General features: G+C 45.0%; 1 protein-coding gene across 4 annotated transcripts in view; it reads left to right on the top strand.

Annotated features, from left to right (window-relative positions):
• The window catches only part of elf1 (E74-like ETS transcription factor 1), a 264,760-nt gene that overhangs the window by 73,112 nt on the left and 173,261 nt on the right, over nt 1-18,387 (top strand). For 2 of the 4 annotated variants that reach the window (XM_080187729.1, XM_080187726.1), the window contains exon 1: nt 14,014-14,314. The exons of 1 other annotated variant lie outside the window; for it this stretch is intronic. The gene's annotated coding sequence lies outside the window, so the exon portion shown is untranslated. Of the gene's footprint in view, nt 1-13,743; nt 13,814-14,013; nt 14,315-18,387 lie in introns of those variants that run through there. One more of the 4 variants, XM_080187727.1, reaches the window with a different exon arrangement.

Below are 18,387 nucleotides of genomic sequence, written 5' to 3'. Positions count from 1 at the left end.
CTGGCTCACTGCATAGTTATGCAAGATGGTCCAATTATTTGTTTGAGCAACATACATCCAACCTTCAATCCCTGGTTCCTGCTGAATTGTTTTATTAGTGATTTTAAAGTTGTGGGTCAGTTGTTGCAATTGCTCTTGGACTCCCCTAAGGAGGAAGGAGTTGACCTACTGTTTCCTCAATCAAAACAATGCCAATACATGAGCAGTAGGTTAGAGCAGGAGTGGGGTCAGCTGTGATGACTTCAAACCTCCGCCAATTGAATAGGCTGCCCACACTCCCAGCTGGAGCTCACAAAACAGTACCAAAGTGTGACTAGGAAATGTAGAATTGTAGCTACCAAGGAGGGGCACAAGGGGAGCATGCGGAGGGAATGAATAATCTCTTGAAGTTGTATGAAGGTGTGATGAACTGACCTTTGCTGCACTTTCCTCGCTTCCCCCTCCTGCATGTACCACCATTACTCAACTCAATTTTCTGGAATTCTTTGACCAATTCCTTTACTTCTCCATCTTTGTCAATAGCTTTGATAAATCTTCTCAAGCCCAATCTTTTGACCAGGTTGATAGTCACTTCTTGGAACTTTTGTATTGTAACCTGATGTCTGCTCTATTTGTAATCTTCCTATTTGTTTCTGTCTCCCCATTATGTATTATGCCTTGGGATATTTATTGCGGAGAGGGCACTATATTAATGCAAGTTTTTGATTATTGCCCTGCAAAGCCTATGGGCCCTGACAATATTTCACAATAATACTGAAAACTTGTGCTTCAGAACTAGCTGCCCCCCTAGCCAGCTCCAATACTGGCATCTGCTCGACAATGTGGAAAATTGCCCAGGTATGTCCTGTATACAAAAGGTAGGACAAATACATTTCTGTCAATTACCACCCCATTTAGTCTACTCTCGACCATTAGCAAAGTAATGGAAGGGGACATCATTAGCGATTTAAGCAGCACTTACTCAGAAACAACCTTCTCACTGATGGTCAATTTGGGTTCCATCTGGTTGAGGGCCTCACCACTGTAAACATGGAAAAAAGAGCTGAACTCTTGAGGTGATAGTGACCGTCCTTGATGTCAAGGAGGCATTTGACATCAAGGAGCCCCAGCAAAACTGGAGTCAGTGGAAATTAGGGGGCAAACTGTCTGCTAGTTGGAGTCAAACTTTGCACAAAGGAGTGTGATTGTTGGTTAATCACCCCGGCTTGAGAAATTACTGCAAGTGTTCTCTGGGGTAATATCCAAAGCTCAACCATCTTCAGCTGCTTCAACCTGTGCTTGTCTCCATCATAAAGTCAGAGGTGGGGATGTCCGCTGATGACTGCACAATATTCAGCAATGTTGAAGCAGTCCATGTCTATACGCAGCAAGACCTGGACAATATCCAGGCTTGAGTTGGTGAGATGTGAGTAACATTCATGCCACACAAGTGCCAGGCAGTGACTATCTCCAACAAGAGAGAATTTAATCATCTCCCTTTGACATTCAATGGCTTTACCATTACTGAATTCCCCACTATCAATGTCCTGGGGGGTTACCATTGACCAGAAATATGACTGAACTAGCCATATAAATACAATGGCTACAAGAGCAGGTCAGAGGCTAGGAATCCTGTGATGAGAAATTTACCTCCAGACTCCCAAAACCTGTCCACAATCTACAAGGCATACTTCAGAAGTGTGATGGAATATGCTCCTGGATAAGTGCAGCTCCAACAACGCACAAGAAGCTCAATACCATCTAGGACAAAGCAGCCCGCTTGACTGACACCTCATTCACCACCTAACAATACCAATCTCTTGACCACAAACACGGTGACAACAGTGTGTCCCATCCACATGATGCATTGCAGCAACAACTCACCAAGGTCATGGGGATAAGGTGGGAAATGGACTTGATGATTATCACATTGGATCTGTCATGACCCAAATGAATGGTGCAGCAGACTCGATGGGCCAAATGGCCTACTTAGTGTATATGCCTTGTAGTGCTTTGCCTCCTTTGACTGCACCTTCCAAACTGTCAAACTCCGCCATCTAGAAGGACAAGGGTAACAGATGCATTGGAACACCACCACCTGCATGTGCCCTCCAAACCAGATACTGTTCTGACTTGGAATTATATCACCGTTCCTTTGCTGTCGCTAGGTCTAAATCTGGAACTCCCTCCCTAAATGCATCTGGACTGCCACAGTTCAAGAAGATGTGCACCACCAACATCTCAAGAAAAATTAGGGGTAGACTTTAAAAATACTGGCCTAGTCATCCCATAAAAGAAATTTTTAAAAATGAAGATCTGAGTTTGAAGACAATATTAAAAGGATTTATATTGTTTGAATCTCAGTAAGAACGGAAGTATGTGTTGCTGCAATGTACTTCACAGCCAATGATTTCCATTTGGGGTGAAGTTACTGTTGTTAGGTACGTGCATAACAAAATTCAAGAAAAAACAATGAGATGAATGATCAATTGATGTATTTTTGATGATTAATTGAGGGAGGAATGTTGGCCAGGACATTCCGAGCACTCCTGAGCTTTCAGTGGTGCATGGCACCATTATCTAAGATTTATGAGGGGTATGGGCAAGGTGAGCAGGGAGCAGCTGATCCCCCTTGGTTGAGAGGTGAATCACGAGGGGGCATAGTTTTAGGGTAAGAGACAAGAAATTCAGAGGGGATTTGAGAAAAGAAAATCACCGAGGATGGTGGGAATTTCGAAACCTTATAACTTTTAAAAAATGAACACTTGAAATATACCATTCAAGAATATGGGACAAGTGCAGGAAAATGGGATTAGCACGCCTTAAGTGGTGGTTATTGTCGATGCAGAATTGATGGTCCGAAGGACTTTTTCTGCACTCTGACTCTTTTCCATTCACCTGAACTGCTGGATACGGTTTGGATGTTGGAATGAAACACTAACAAGCACTCCCTCTGCACTGCACTGAACTATTGGCCTACTGAAGCTTTAGAATGGAGTATGATCCTAAAACATCCTAACTGAGATTAGGAGAAAATGGAATGTCCATAAGGATATTAAAGACACGGTTTGGGGAGTTCCAACAGCACATTTTTATTTTCAAGTTTGCTTCCAGTGGTCCTGAGTTTGTAAATTAAGAAAATACAGTCTTCCCGTAATGAATAGAAAAACAAGACAATTATTGTGGAAAATAGTAATGAGAGTTTTCCCTGCAATTCCTCTGTGTGATTTAACTTGAAGCGCAGAAATCTATTATACAGAGAAGCGAACGTTGAACTTTTACTCCACTATAATATCCTGATCTTTTACACCTGCTTATATTGAACCAGATTAATTTTGATTCTGTTTGTAGTTGCTTGCTGATCTGGATGAGAATCTTGCAGTGAAGTGACATCGAAATGCTCCAAACAATACTGCATCCACTCCAAAGCGTGTCAAGAACAAGCTCTTGTATCTAGATTCATAATTGGGGGATGTCTTGTTGAAACACAATGAATGCTTGGCTTCTACGATAATGGCAATGGAGTGTACTTCAGCTTTCAACAGTCAGGTTAATGGACTACATCATTGCCACTCCTGGTACATTTGATTGAGAGCAGAAGTTAAGCATTTCAACAACCCTTTTAAGAGTTTCTGGCAGATTCCTTTGTGTAGTCTTTTGGATCAGGAAGGCCCTGACTGCTCCTTCTGTGAATGCGTAAGATCCCATTTCACTATATTGCAGAGAATTCTGCCTTGGCCTTGGCAAATGTTTGGCCCTTGACCAACAGTACTCTCGAGCAGATTATCTGAAAAGATCACTTACTTCCTTGCTGTTTGTGGGAACTTAATGTGTGCAAGTTGGCTGCTACATTTCCTACCTTGCAATGCTGTAAAAGTACTGCATTAATTTCAGGGCAATCTGGAGGTTTTGACAGGTGCTATATAAATGTAGGTTTATTCTTTCTCACTTGTTACGGGAACCTTGTCACATGGTGTTCCAGTTTTGTTAAATTCTTGTTCTGTTCTATTTTCCCCATTTTAAGTGGTTTTCAGAGTCTGTCCATTGGTTGAAGAGCACTGAAATGAAAGGGACTGAAAGGAATTCAGCGACACTGAAACAATTTGATTTTTCTTCACGCTCTTCCCCCGTTTAGCTTCATTGTCATCAGAGAAACAGTAGTAGCACGTTTACTGTTAGTACTGTTTGCAAGTATTTGAGACCTGCTTTTTATTGACTATGAATATGAAGAAAGAAATCCCAGATCCCTCCTTTTTTTTAATATATAATTTACCTTTTAAACTAATGCTGCGATATGTGTCTGTTGCCAAAGCTGCCAATCTTTCTGGGCCCACTGGTCCTGCACACTATCATTTTAGATTTTGTTTCTGCAAAAGCAAGAATCTTTTCTTTCACTGTTGCAAGCTGATACTAGGACAACATTCTAGTTGAAAGTGGATAATTTTGTGTAAGAGTGCAATAATAACAAGCCTGTGCATCTATTCATGCCGTTAACTGGTGATTTCTCCCAGAAGGCCAAAGCCACTGGAGCAACTGAAAACTACCATTGGTCTCCACTCGTGTAATAGTGACATTTCTGTTGAGGAATGTTAACAAGCAATCTAGTTTACACAAAAGGCTCACTTCCCTGCACAGCCAAAATGCTATTCTTACACAAGATCTTTTATTTGGATATCACTCAGTAGTTAACAAAGTGTCACACTGCTAAATGCAAGGGCAACTTGCATTTACACAGCCAGTGAAGTTCACAACACAGGAGGCTGTGACTTGAAGGTTAGAGAATGGTAGGAGAAGTTTTGATCCCAGCACCAGAAGCCATTCAATGCCTGCTCCTTTCAAATTTGGCCTTGGAGTGTTCCCTGGGCATTTTGTGTGGATTGGTCCAAAAGTTGTACCAGTGATTTGTTCTGTTTCATATCTGCGATTTGGTCTCTCACTCTCCAAATCTGATCCCCAATACTCAGCAGGCCACTGCTTGTTTCCTCACCTTTTCGTATCTTACTCCAACAAAAAGTTCCTTTTTATATGCGCTCTGGAGACATGACCACATAATCTAGGCTAACAGTTCAATGCAGTGTTGAGGGAGGTGCTATCTCTTAGATGCCACATTAAACCAATTCTCCTGCTCTCTTAGTGAGCCCTCAGGGATGCCCTCACGCTGTTCAAAGAAGAACAGAGTCATTCTCCTTGATGCTCTGTTTCAACCAACAATGTTAAAAACAGATGATAAAACCATAAGACATTGGAGCAGAATTAGGCCACTCGGCCCATTGAGTCTGCTCCACCATTCAATCATGGCTGGTATTTTTCTTACCTCCATTCTCTTGCCCTTTCCTCAAACTCCTGATTCCCTTTATTAATCAAGAATCTATCTATCTCTGTCTTAAAGACATTCAATGACCCTGGCCTCTACAGCCTTCTACGGCAAAGAGTTCCACAGATTCACCACTTTCTGGCTGAAAAAAATTCTCCTCTGTTTTAAAGGATTGTCTCTTTAGCCTGAGGTTGTGCTCTTTTGGTTCTAGTTTTTCCTACTAGTGGAAATATCCTCTCCACGTCCACCCTATCCAGGCCTCGTAGTATCCTGTAAATTTCAATAGGATCCCCCCCCCCCGCCCCCCACCCCCCAAAATCCTTCTAAACGCTACGAGTACAGACCTAGAGTCCTCAACCGTTCCTCGTACGACAAGCTCTTCATTCCAGGGGTCACTCTTGTGAAGCTCCTGTGGACCCTCTCCAAGGCTGATCACAATGATCTAGCCACTTGTAGCATTGCTGTTGTGGGATATTGCTGTGCAAAAACTGCTAGACACATTGCAACGGCGACTACATTTCATTGCTTCCTTGGCTGCCACATATTTGGGGATGTTATGTGGTTGTGAAAGATGCTACATAAATGAAATCCAGTTGATGTTTGACAATCACTGCCACTTTCCAGTGTTTAAGGTTGCCTACTGAGAAGTTAGCATGATTTGTTTAGAAAGCACATGCAAAAAGCCTGACAGAATTCTGTGAATAGTCTCCTATGCTGTTTCTGCCTGTGTAAACTCAAGTTGCCCTTCCATTAAACAGTGCGATACTTTTTAATCTGCTAAGTCATGTCTGAATAAAAGATCTTGTGTAAGAATGGCATTTTGCCTGTACGGGAAGTGAGCCTTTTATGTAAACTAGATTGATTCCGAGGAAGTGAGCAAACTGGAATAGTTGTGTAATCTCAAGTGCAGAAGTTTAAGGCAGGTTCTGAGGCAGGGAGAGTATAGAATCGCGTGACAGGATTCCCTCCTCCCCCATCCCAAGCTAAGGGACAAATTGTTTGACTTGAAGGCCAGAATTTTATAACCGTTCATGCAGGCAGGATTTTCCCATCCCGCTGCAGTGAACGGAAATTTGGCTGACTGCTAAATTCTCCAACCTCACTGCAGCAGGGACGTGGCATGAATAGCCGGTATGATCATGCCTGGAAACACCTCCCCTGCTTCTCCAAATTTGAGGGAATCGGAGGGTGTCAAACAAATGCTTTTAAGGGCCTGCTTTGGGCCTTGGTAGCCCATGGATTTCATTTCTTTGTTTATTTGACGGAGGCATTTTGAGCTGTTGAACCTCTGCCTCACCTGTTGGGTTCAATCTGATCTCTCAGGAATGTAAACCTTTCTATGAAAGAAGAGTCTCTTGCTTTTGCAGAAACAAAATCTAAAATGATAGTGTGCTGGGCCAATGGACCCAGAAAGATTGGCAGCTCTGGCAAAACGTACATTAGTTGAAAGGTAAATTATATAAAAAATGAAGGATCTGGGATTTCTTTCTTCAGGTTCATAGACAATAAAATTCAACCAATTCTGAAGTACTATTGACGCTCGTCTCTCTTCTTGTCTGGCTCTCCAAATAGAGGGTTAATGGAATAGCTATAGATTTATAGAAAGATCAGCTTTAGTGTGGTTGCCGTTTTTTTTTGGTGAAGAAATGAAACTGTCCAAACTCTAGGACAGTAACATGAAAAAGATTGTGGAGTAATTTTAATCCAATGGAATGGAAATAGACAGCTGGCCAGTCTAATGGTGTTGATCCAATCCCATCAGCCTTTTGTGGATGGGTTATGTTAAAATTACCTCCTTATATTCTGTTAGTCAAGACCTATGGGATGTCTCAAAGTGCTTCACAGCTCATTAAGTATTTTTAACGTGTGATCACTGAGAACCTCATGAAATGTAACCATCTCCTTAATCTCTGTGGTCCTTGGTTACCTCATTGCACCAGATATCCAATCCTCGACTCCCTGCTTTTGGGTGTTGAACGAGCAAGGATTCACACTTTTCAGGAAAAGAGAACAATTTAGTGGCTGCCTACGTTTCACAGCAGTAAGTGATCAGGCCCCAACAAAATAGAACCACTTAATAGATGTGTAAATTCTACAGGGACCTTCTGTTCCTCATCCTGTGGGATGGTGCTTGACTTCACTTGTAACTGCTCACTATGGGGAGATTAAAATCAGAAGTCATTGTCTGGGGAATTGAGCCCAAGGCCCCATGTCCATCTGTTCAGTGGTGCATTGCATTAGCTTGCACCTCATCAAGCAATTAGGAGCGGTACCAGGACAGTGCAACATAAACCAAGGGCAGAATTTTGTGATGGGGACAGGGACTGTTTCCCACTGCAAAGGCTGACATAATTTAGCATCCAGGTGTTTTTCTGTGGTGGGGCAGCTTAATGGTATGTGTCATGTTGCTGTATTCTGGTGCCATGTTTAAAAGGTGCCCAATGTCAGTGGCCCACCATAAAGAAAGAAAAGAGAAGATGGACTTCAAGAAACATGCTGAGGCTGGAAGATGGATCTCAAAGCGCTGAAACTGGAAGGTCCAATTGATAGAAGCCCCCCCCACTCGGTGCTGTGGTGTTCCAGGGTCCAGTGTCATTGGCAGCCTCCACCTTGAATTCTGAAGGCAGCCCCTGGCCGTCTCCAGGTAAATCCCAACTTCTGCCCACCCCATTAGTCCAGATGCTTTCTAGAGCAGTGTGTTTTCACACAGGTGTTGCAGACGGTTGGGCATAGAGGTGGAGGATTTCAGTCAGGCCTTTACCTGAACCCATTAGCAGGATGCCTGAGTCTGGCCTGAGCTGGATTCCCAATCTGCCATGAGATGCAGCATTGAAAGATCCAACATGCATTAGATTTTTGGGCCTCCTGCAGAATTTTCTGTCCTCACCCGCCCACCAGTGGGGGCATGGGTGAGTTCCCCTTCAAGGTTTCCTATGTTGAGTCTGAATGCCAGGCATGCTGTATGTGGATTTTTTTTTTGTTTTGCTATTCATGTGACTGTCTGTGAAATAATGTATTTTACAGGAGAATAGTTTACGTTGTAAATGAGAGGCAGTATGGTTTTATAAACGGCATTGGGCAGGCTTTACACATACTACCCGTAAGTGGGAACGTGGCTGCTGGACCTCGAGGCTCCAGAGAAGCCACACCAATCCCTCGGATAAGAAGGGCATCCTCTCACCTACTACTCAAATCATAGATCTGTTTGCAGTTCTGTCCCTCTGCTGCTGCCAGGAAGGGGACCTCAGGGGTCCTGGGGGTTGGGTGGGCTCACTTCCTCTTTTGCAAACCACAACCATTTTGAAAAAAGTCACAGGCTGTCAATCAGGCTCAGACACTGTCAACAGTGTGGTCAGGATCAATGGGGTACTTGAGATTCAGTAAGAAGTCTCACCACACCTCCACATCATGACTACCATCGTACTTGAGATTCATCCAGACGTGAAGGGAAATGAATATAAACACAGGTGATGGAGGGTGATAGATATCCATAGAGCTGTCGATGGAATCTTTTTCAAGGCACTGCAGGTTGAACTTGTTACAGATCAAAGGCTTCAAGTACAGTGGAGAGGATCTTGAAGATTTCAGCTTACCAGGAAGCCTCTGAGACCACAAATCAAAGCTGAGTGCATACACAGGGGCAAATTTGAAACACCCTCACCAGGAAAATCTCTGCTGCAGAATGAAGTGCTGCGATGATTTGCCCTAACCTCAAAAACCTGCCAGATAACCAGGGAATGTGGAGGTTAAAGTGATCAGGTCACCTCAGAATTTTCACTGGTAACAGGCAGGAATGCATTTTGATCGCAGGATTACCTGAAATCACCATGCCAGGGATGATCATCAGATCTGATAGGTCTACAAGGTCCAGTGCAGCCATGATGCCCCCACACTAGAGAGAGTGGTGAAGTCAATCCCCAATCTGAGCATACCCAACCCTCCCTCTGCAAACTGACAGCAGCAGAAGGGCAAATGACCACTGGACCAATATCCTTGAACCACCCCCCCCCCCCCCCCCCCCCCCCCCCGCAACTTAAGATACCAAGCCATGGTGTCACTGCCAAGGAACTGGGAGACGGTATACACTGTGAGCACTGCCAAGGCATGTGGCTTGAAGGGCGGCTAAGTAGGTGTCTAAGCGGGGAAGGGGCTTGAATGGGGTGTCTGAGCGGGAGGGTTGCTGAGAGCAGTATCTGTGAGGGAAGGAAGCTGGGGGGGAGTGGGGTGCATGTGTTGGTGGCTCGAGCCACTGTCATGGTGTGGAAGAGGGGGGAAGGATGTCCCCCTTTGGTGGAGGTTGATGGTTCTCCTCTGGTCAGTGCCTGGGAGTGTGGGGTGCTAACTCTGAGTGCAGACACCAGGCCATCCTTTAAAGAGGGCGGCCTATCTCAGGACACTGGAGCTGGCTGCCGAGTTGCTCGAAATGAGCTTGTCAGCATCTTTCAGTTGGGATGATTTACATCTGAGATCCTTCTATCACCAGTGGGAAACACTCCCACCGCCTCTGTGAGCACTTCACCTCAAAATGGAAGAATTCGGCCTTTTGTCTTGGTGACCTTTTTTAGCGAGTCCAGATTTCCAAATCCACCTTTAGATCATGCTTTAATCCTATAAACTGATGCGCACACAAGCCTGGTCTATGCAACTTTTTCTCAATTCATCCCTTTTAGCTTTAGTATCAGTCCGGTGAATCCATACAGCATTCCCTCCCAGGCCAATCCTGAGGTGTGATGCCCAATACTACATGCAGTGTGGTCCAGATGTAACTGGAGCTTGACGAGAATGGAATTAACAGAGAGAAAGACTTGACTCACTGTTTTATGACATTGGCATTGCACAATGTTTGAAAAAGACCTTGTAATTTTTAAGAGGCATATCACAATACCGGGCAATTCTTTCCAAGGCTTGTTTATTGCTTGTGGTGGGGGTGGTGGCTGTGGGAACAAGCTTGTATTCGTCATTGTAATCCGTGCAGTTATGAAAAGGCTGACCCAAATTAGCACCATCATCTTTTACTGGCAGGTTTCCAGTGGTTAGAACAGTAAAGTGGGCAGCATGGTGGCACAGTGGTTAGCACTGCTGCCTCACAGCGCCAGGGACCCGGGATCGATTCCTGGCTTGGGTCACTGTCTGTGTGGAGTTTGCACATTCTCCCTGTGTTTGTGTGGATTTTCTTTGGGTGCTCCGGTTTCTTCCCACAGCCTGAAAGACGTGCTGGTTAGGTGCTTTGACCCGAACAGGTGCCGGAGAGTGGCAGCTAGAGGATTTTCACAGTAACTTCATTGCAGTATTAATGTAAGCCTTACTTGTGACTAATAGATAAATTTTACTTTGAAGTTGAACAGTGACTGTTGAAAGTCCAGCCACCAGCCCAACAGCCTCCAGCTATTTGCTCCACTTTGCACTGCAAATAGTTTTAAGACCAGGCACTGACCCTGTGTACCTGAACAGGCATCGGCGTGTGGCAATGAGGAATTTTCACACTAACTTCACTGCAGCGTTAATGTAAGCCTACTTGTGACAATAATAACTAAACGCTGTTGCCACTGCGCTGGAAGGAGTGAATGTTTAAAGTGGTGGATGAGTTGGCGATTAAGCAGGCTGCTTGATTAGAACATAGAAAACCACAGCACAAACAGGCCCTTCGGCCCACAAGTTGCGCTGATCATATCCCTACCTACTAGGCCTACCTATAACCCTCAATCCCATTAAATCCCATGTACTCATCCAGAAGTCTCTTAAAAGACCCCAACGAGTTCGCCTTCACCATCACCATTCTAGAAGATTCTAAAGGTGTTGAGCTTCTTGAGTGTTGTTGGAGGTGCACTCACCCAGGCCTGTGGAGAATATTCCATCACACTTCTGACTTTCATCCTGTAGATGGTGGACAGGCTTTGGAGAGTCAGTGGATGAGTTACTTGCGGCAAAATCCTCAACCTCTGACCTGTCCATGTATCCACAGTATTTATATGGCTGGTTCATTTTGATTGGATTTATTATTGTCACATGTATTAGCATACAGTGAAAAGTGTTGTTTCTTGCATGCTGTACAGACATAGCATACTGTTTATAGAGAAGGAAATGGGAGAGTGCAGAATGTAGTGTTACAGTTATAGCTAGGGTATAGAGAAAGTTCAACTTAGTGCAAGGTAAGTCCATTCAGAAGTCTGATGACAGCAGGGAATAAGCTGTTCTTGAGTCAGTTGGTACGTGACCGCAAACTTTGACGGGAAAAAGGTGGAAGAGAGAATGTCTGGGGTACGTGGGGTCCTTAATTATGCTGGCTGCTTTGCCAATGCAGCGGGAAGCGTAGACAGAGTCAGTGGATGGGAGGCTCGTTTGCATGATGGATTGGGCTACATTTACGACCCTTTGTAGTTTCTTACAGACTTGGGCAGAGCAAGAGCCTGTGACAGCCAGAAGGAATGCTTTCTGTGGTGCATCTGTAAAAGTTGGTGAGAGATGTAGCTGACATGCCAAATTTCCTCAGTCTTCTGAGAGAGTAGAGGCGTTGGTGAGCTTTCTTGACTATAGTGTCGGCATGGGGGGACCAGGACAGGTTGTTGGTGATCTGGACAGCTAAAAACTTGAAGCTCTCGACCCTTTCTGCTTTGTCCCCATTGATGTAGACAGGAGCCTGTTCTCCTCAATGCTTCCTGAAGTCGATGACGATCTCCTTCATTTTGTTGACATTGAGGGAGAGATTATTGTCGCTGCAGCAGTTCATCAGATTCTCTCTCTCATTCCTGTATTTTGTCTCATCATTATTTGAAATAGGACCCACTACGGTGGTGTCATCAGCAAACTTGAAGATCGAGTTGCAGGGGAATTTGGTCACACAGTCATAATTGTACATAGGAGTAGTGTGGGGGGGACTGAGAACCCAGCCTTGTGGGGTACTAGTGTTGAGGATAACTGGAGGAGATGTTGTTGCCTGTCCTTACTGTGTGGTTTGTGAGTTAGGATCCAGTCGCAGGAGGAGGTGCCGAGGCACAGAGTTTGGAGATGCTTCTCATAGGAATAATGGTGTTGAAAGCTGAACTATAGTCAATAAATAGGAGTCTGACATCGGTGCCTTCAGATCAGTTTTTGGTCAGTAATATCAAAAAATGTTTCACTTGCACTTAATATTACAAATATGATATCCTCAGCAATCTGTTAGCAGTGCTAAGCAAACAAAGGTCATCAAATGTGGCAACTGCCTGCAGCTTGTGTTAGTGTTTGGCAAGGGATTGTTCTTCTCGAACAATGCAGGTCATCTATCTCTGGCATTTGTTCATCCTGCACTGTTTCTCAGCAATCATATTTTAAACAGTGGGCGAAATTTTACTGGCATGTCTGCCTGAGGTTTATATGATCCTGCCTGAGGCCAATGGAGAATTCCGTTCTCCAAGTCTTGTTTACCCTCAGAATAGGGATGGGCCTACCGGTAAAATTCCAGCCAGTGTGTCGGACAATGGAAAGGGAGTTCGATGAGATATTTCCTTAATCCCAAACTACTTTCTCCTGAGGCCACCTCACTGCACAAAATTGTGACCAGTTTGGGTAAATCTGAAAACTGAACGGGCAACTTTGAGTGACTTGGATGAATAGTTCATACCGTACTGGAAATGAAAAGCTTCAAATCCAAAGGGGTTAAAGTGATAGTGATACCATAGCAGGGCAGGGTTGCCTCTGAAAGGCCTGGATGGAGTGGATGTTGGAAAGATGCTTCCATGAGAAGGCACAACTAGAATCCAAGGGCACAGCCTCAGACTAAAGGGATGAAGCAAGGTGAGGGTGGTGAATCTGTGGAATTCATTGGCACAAAAGATTCTGGACGCTAGGTCATTGAGTATATTTAAGACAGAGGTTGATAGGTACTTAATTGGTGAGTGGATCAAAGGTCATGGGAAAGAGGTGGAAGAATGGGGTTGACAAACTTATCAGCCATGATTGAATGCCAGAGCAGACTCAATGGGCTGAATGGCCTAATTCTGCTCCTATATCTTGGATCTTATTGTTAAAGGATTAATGTCGGCACATAAGGGCCACCTCAGAAATTGGGCTTTCAAGTGCAGCAATGCCACATGGTAAAGTAATTACATAATCCCCAATACTCCGCTGCTACACATTTGACGGTACTTTTGGTGCCCACTTGGGATATTTTTATTTACAAAATTCCTGGTGATGGGTATGATTGTGTGGTAATGTATTCATTAAAATTGCAGCTGCGCAGCCTCCTATTTAACAAAGGTGACTCAGTACCCCTCAGAATGCACCGCCCCTTTAAGAGGATGGTCCTATTGTCATATTTTAGTCTGACAGGAGCCACTCCTTTTAAATGTTTTTTTTTAAAAGAAATGCCTCCAATTTCGTCAGAACTTGGGTGTGGGTAGGAGGGCGTGGAGTGTTGAGCAAACCTTTCTTTTCATATCAGCTTTTTAAGCGGTCCAATCCATTGAGAGACTACATTCACTGAGCGGGTCTCAGTATCACTTTCCCACATTGTCTTTGCCTCCTGCTGGGTCTGAAGTTCAGGTGTGTTTTAGGCACTTTTCATTTCAGCTTGGTCCCAGTTGCTGTGTGTATGTGTGTGTGTGCACCAAACAAGAAGGCCGTGCCCTCTCACCTATCGGAATTTGCATAGGAAGCCAAGGGCAGTCATTGGGTGCGTTCAGTGTGTAGGCGTGCCTCATCCAGAACCGGCCGGCTGCCTTGCGTGTTTTTTTTGTGTCTGTGAGTCATAGTGAAAGACTAGGCAGCGGCAGTTGGAGTTGTAGTTCTCCTTTTCTCATTCAGCCATTGCTGTCGGGAACCAACGAACCAAAAGAAACTTTTTTGAGGCGAGAAGGAAAATAGGTCTTTCCGAAGGAGGAACTGCCTTATTTCCCAGTTGCGTGTTGAGAGACGGGCACGGAGTAGAGTTTCACGTCTCCTCGTTCTGCTGTTTCACAGGTGCATGTTTGACGGGAGTTTTACCTGCCTGGATAAACAGATAGATGGGTACAAACAGCAGCCTGGGACATACTGCTTCTTAAGGTAACTGACTGACTGATCCCTCGAGGCTGCCTGTTTCTTCTCAAAGCTCCACGCGATGAGAGGGTACGCGCGATATCTGGTTTTGGCGCTTTGGCTGTCATTGACGTGCCTGTGGAAACTTTGCTCGTGGTGTGCTTGCACTGGTTGGTGCTGAGCAGGCTATGTCCTAGTAATCTTTCTTGTTAACTATTAAACCACCATTGTGCTGCAGCTGCCTGGTGTGCTCGGGTTGGAGGAGGGGAGGGGAGGCTAGAGCCAGGTGACTGTGTTCAGTGCGATCGAGTGAAGCCTGTCAGGTGCTTTTATTACTTCCAATAGTTTCACTGCGTTGAAATGGAGAGGGGGTGTTGAACTTGGTGCTTTGTTCAGTGTCGATGTAAAGTTCTCCAATTGTTTTGACCAGTTTTTAAATTGCCTTCCCCTCCCCCTCTTCCCCCTCAGCCCTCCCCTCCCCGCCTCCAAATGACTGACTGACTGTGCTGCTCTATTGTTCTGTGTTTCAGCTCAGGCACTGTCAGTTGTACCAGGTATTTAAATGTCAAACTTGTTTCCAAAGACAGGTGTGTTCTCACCCTCCCTCCCCCACCTCCTTTCATCCCCCTGCCTCCTCCACACCCTGCCTCCTCTATCCTGCTGCCTCCTTTATCCTCCTGCCTCCTTCACATCCCGTCTCCTCCACACCCCTGCCTCCTCCAACCCATGTCTACCATATCCCCTTGCCTCGTCCACAGCCCATTTCCCCTATCCCTCCCATTCCCCCAACCTTCCTGCACTCTTCCACCCACCCATCCAGCTCCTTACCATTTTGGGTGAATGTCAGAGGCTTGGTTTAACTCAGCATGTCCTCAGGCTCTGGGAAGCACCTTTCTAATTTGGTATTTGTATTTACCAAGCTGGTTAAGTGACGATGTAATGTAGGGCAATGAAAATCCTACTTCAGAAGATATCAGTGGGACATGTACAGTGTAGGCAGTCATTGCCCGGAACGTGATGGAAAGGAACTATGTTTTTATATCTGTTGACCTAGTCTGGTTAAAAGGAGTCATGAGCAGTGGGTGGATTCAAGCTGGTCTATTTGCAGATTAAGGTGTTGGCTGTTTGTTGCTTACTGAGAGTAGGAGTGTGTCGACTGCTGTAGGAAAGGTGCTCGTTGCTGGCAGAACCTAATCGATGGCAGGAGGAGTCCAAACCTGGACGGGACACAGCAGTATTCTGATTTTGATTGTGCAACAAATTGCTTCCACGAAATACCTCCCTGATGTCAGCTCCCAGTGCAGTTGAGGCTCTTTTTTCAAATGTGTATAAAATGCTAGACAACAACAACTTAATTTGCTTTCAGTATTTACTGTTCCTCTGACATGCAAATAAGAGAATCAAATAAGCTTCATGACGAAGCTCTCGCCTTCCTCCCTATGCCCTTAAAAGGCGGTGGTTCCATAGGTGGTAATTGCCTTTTGGTATCTTGCCAAGGTGGACTTGACTAACATGTGAACCTTCACAGTATGAGCTGGCAGGTTAATAAATATAGTCAAGTGTGACCCCTTATCTTCTCTCCCTCTTCTTCTATTGTCCAGACTAACGTGGTTACATTCCAGATTTGGCTGTATCTAAATAACTTCTATCTGGACACATTCTTCTCGGCCCAAGCTACTCACTGTGCTAGGATCATGTTGGCAAGGATGATGCTTAAAACTCTGTTGTTTTCCATCTCCTTGGACCCCCTTCTCCTTCCCTCCAGATCTTCATGTGCATCAGTATAGAATCATAGAATCACTTTGACAAAGGGTCGTCTGGACTCGAAACGAGAGTTCTTTTTTCTCCTTACAGATCTGCCAGACCTTGGTTTCCGTTTCTCTTTTGGTTTCAGATTCCAGTATCCGCAGTAATTTGTTTTTGTCATAGAATCACTATAATGCAGGAGGAGGCCATTTGGTCTATGAATCTGTGACAGATGATCTTACCCAGGTCTACCCTCTCTTCCTGGCCTTATCCCTATATCCCCACACATTTCCCATGGCTAATCCCACTATTGTACACATCTTGGGACACGGGCAATTTAGCAATTGGAGTGTGGAAGGAAACCAGAGCACCCAGAGGAAACCCACGCAGACACAGGGAGAATGTGCAAACTCCACACAGATAGTCACCTAAGGCTGGAATCAAACCCGGGTCTCTGGCGCTGAGAGGCTGCACAGCTAACCACTATGCAGCAAATAAGTGCAAGGAGTTCATTTTGCCATTCAAGGTTGAGACCATCCATTCAGTTGTCTGCTGCCTTCAATCACACCACTAATACTGGCCTTGTGTTCCTTTACCAAACCTTCCCCTCGGCTTTCCCATCCAAGTTCTCCCCTCCTAACTCCAACTCCACCCCCTTAAGAGTTGAGACTTATTTCCTCCTCCCTTGATTCCATTCCCACTAAACTGCTGACCACATAACTTCCTTCCCTGGCCCATGCTAGCTGACAGTTGAAATGATTTCCTGCGCTCTCAGCCTCTGTCAAAAACTCTGTCATTACCCCTTTTCAAAAAAAATGCTACTCAGCTCCTCTGCCCTTGCAAATTGTTGCCCCTTCTCACTCTCCGCTTGCTTGAACGTCCTTAGTTGTCTTCTCCCTTCTTAGTCCAGGCCTACCTTCCCTGTAAACTCTTGAAAATGGTCCAGCAATTGATTTGTCCACTACTGCTCACCAACCCCTCCCACCTAGTCCCGTTATCTTAGAAGCGCTGTACAAATCCATCCTTTGGCCCACTCTCTTCCTCATATTCATGTTGCATTCCAATGACATAGGGAAAGGTATTAACTCATTGAAAACCCAGAGCCATAAAATTGGGCAGATGGGTTCAATGCACGACTGCCAGCTTTATGTTCTTTCTCAACACCACCACTGCCTCGTGTTGTCAACTTATTTGGCTGACGGCCAGTCTTGTTAAAGCCATAATTTACTCCAGTCAAACATTGGAAAGACCAAAGCCATTATCCTTGGTGCTTGCTACAAATCCATTTCGTCCCCACCCAGCCACTGTTAAATGTTCACACAGACTATTCGTAACCTCAGTGTCCTGTGTGACCTAGAGCTCAGCTTCTGACCTTGTAATGTCCATCTCATAGTCTGCCTTCTACTATTGCTCTGACATCCTCACCCCTAATTCGCATCTCTGTAGTTGGAGCCCTCATCTATGCCTCTGTGACTTGCAGACTCAGCCATTTGAATGACTTTCTTGGCTAGCTTCCCCATCCTGTGACTTGATGAACTTCCACTCACCCAAAGTTCTGCTGCCCGTATCCTATCACACACCAAGTACTGCTGCCCTGTCGCCCCCTAGCCTTGCTGACAAACGGCGCAGATGCACACACATTCACACCACCACCAAACTGTCACTATCTGACTCTCTCTGGCATCTTGTGCATTCCTTCAAACCTCCCTGACAGAAATGCAAGCTGCTGTCAGTGCCAAAGCTTATTCATTTGGAAGGATCGTTTCTCCGCTGCCGAGAAACTGATTTCCTTTCCCACCCTCTACTGGAGTGACCACAACCCCCACCAAATAAATCCAGGCTGAATTTTCTCCTAGTGAGAATGAGGTCAGCCCCTTTAGAGTCACCACACCCAGATGGCGCAACAGAGGGAAGGAGCTGTCAACTGACATCTCCACTCAGTCAGATGAAAATCTATTCTCTGCAAAAGTGCCATGAAGGAGAGAGATTTGTGTTTGTACAGAGCCCTTCATGATATATTGGAGTGCTTTACAGCTAATGAAGTGTAATTATTGTTGTCGGAAACTTAGCAACAGTAAGATACCACAGACAGTCTAAAAAATGACCAACTAATTCTGTTTTTATGATGTTTACTGAGGGAATAAATATTGACCTGATCAATTCTCCTCTTCTTTGCAATAGTACCTTGGAACCTTTCTCTGACCGCTCGAGAAGGCAAATGAGCTCTGAGTTCACTGTCGCCTCTGAAAAATGGCAGTTTTTTCAGTGTAGCAGCCTTTCAGTAGTATCCTGGAGGGTCAGCCTAAGTTTATGTTTTGAAGTCTCTGGTGTGACACTCGAAGGCACAACTGCCA

Source organism: Carcharhinus amblyrhynchos, chromosome 4 (assembly GCF_965287045.1).
Source record: "Carcharhinus amblyrhynchos chromosome 4, sCarAmb.v2.hapA, whole genome shotgun sequence".
NCBI lineage: Eukaryota > Metazoa > Chordata > Chondrichthyes > Carcharhiniformes > Carcharhinidae > Carcharhinus > Carcharhinus amblyrhynchos.
This window is presented reverse-complemented; position numbering and strand designations above follow the sequence as displayed.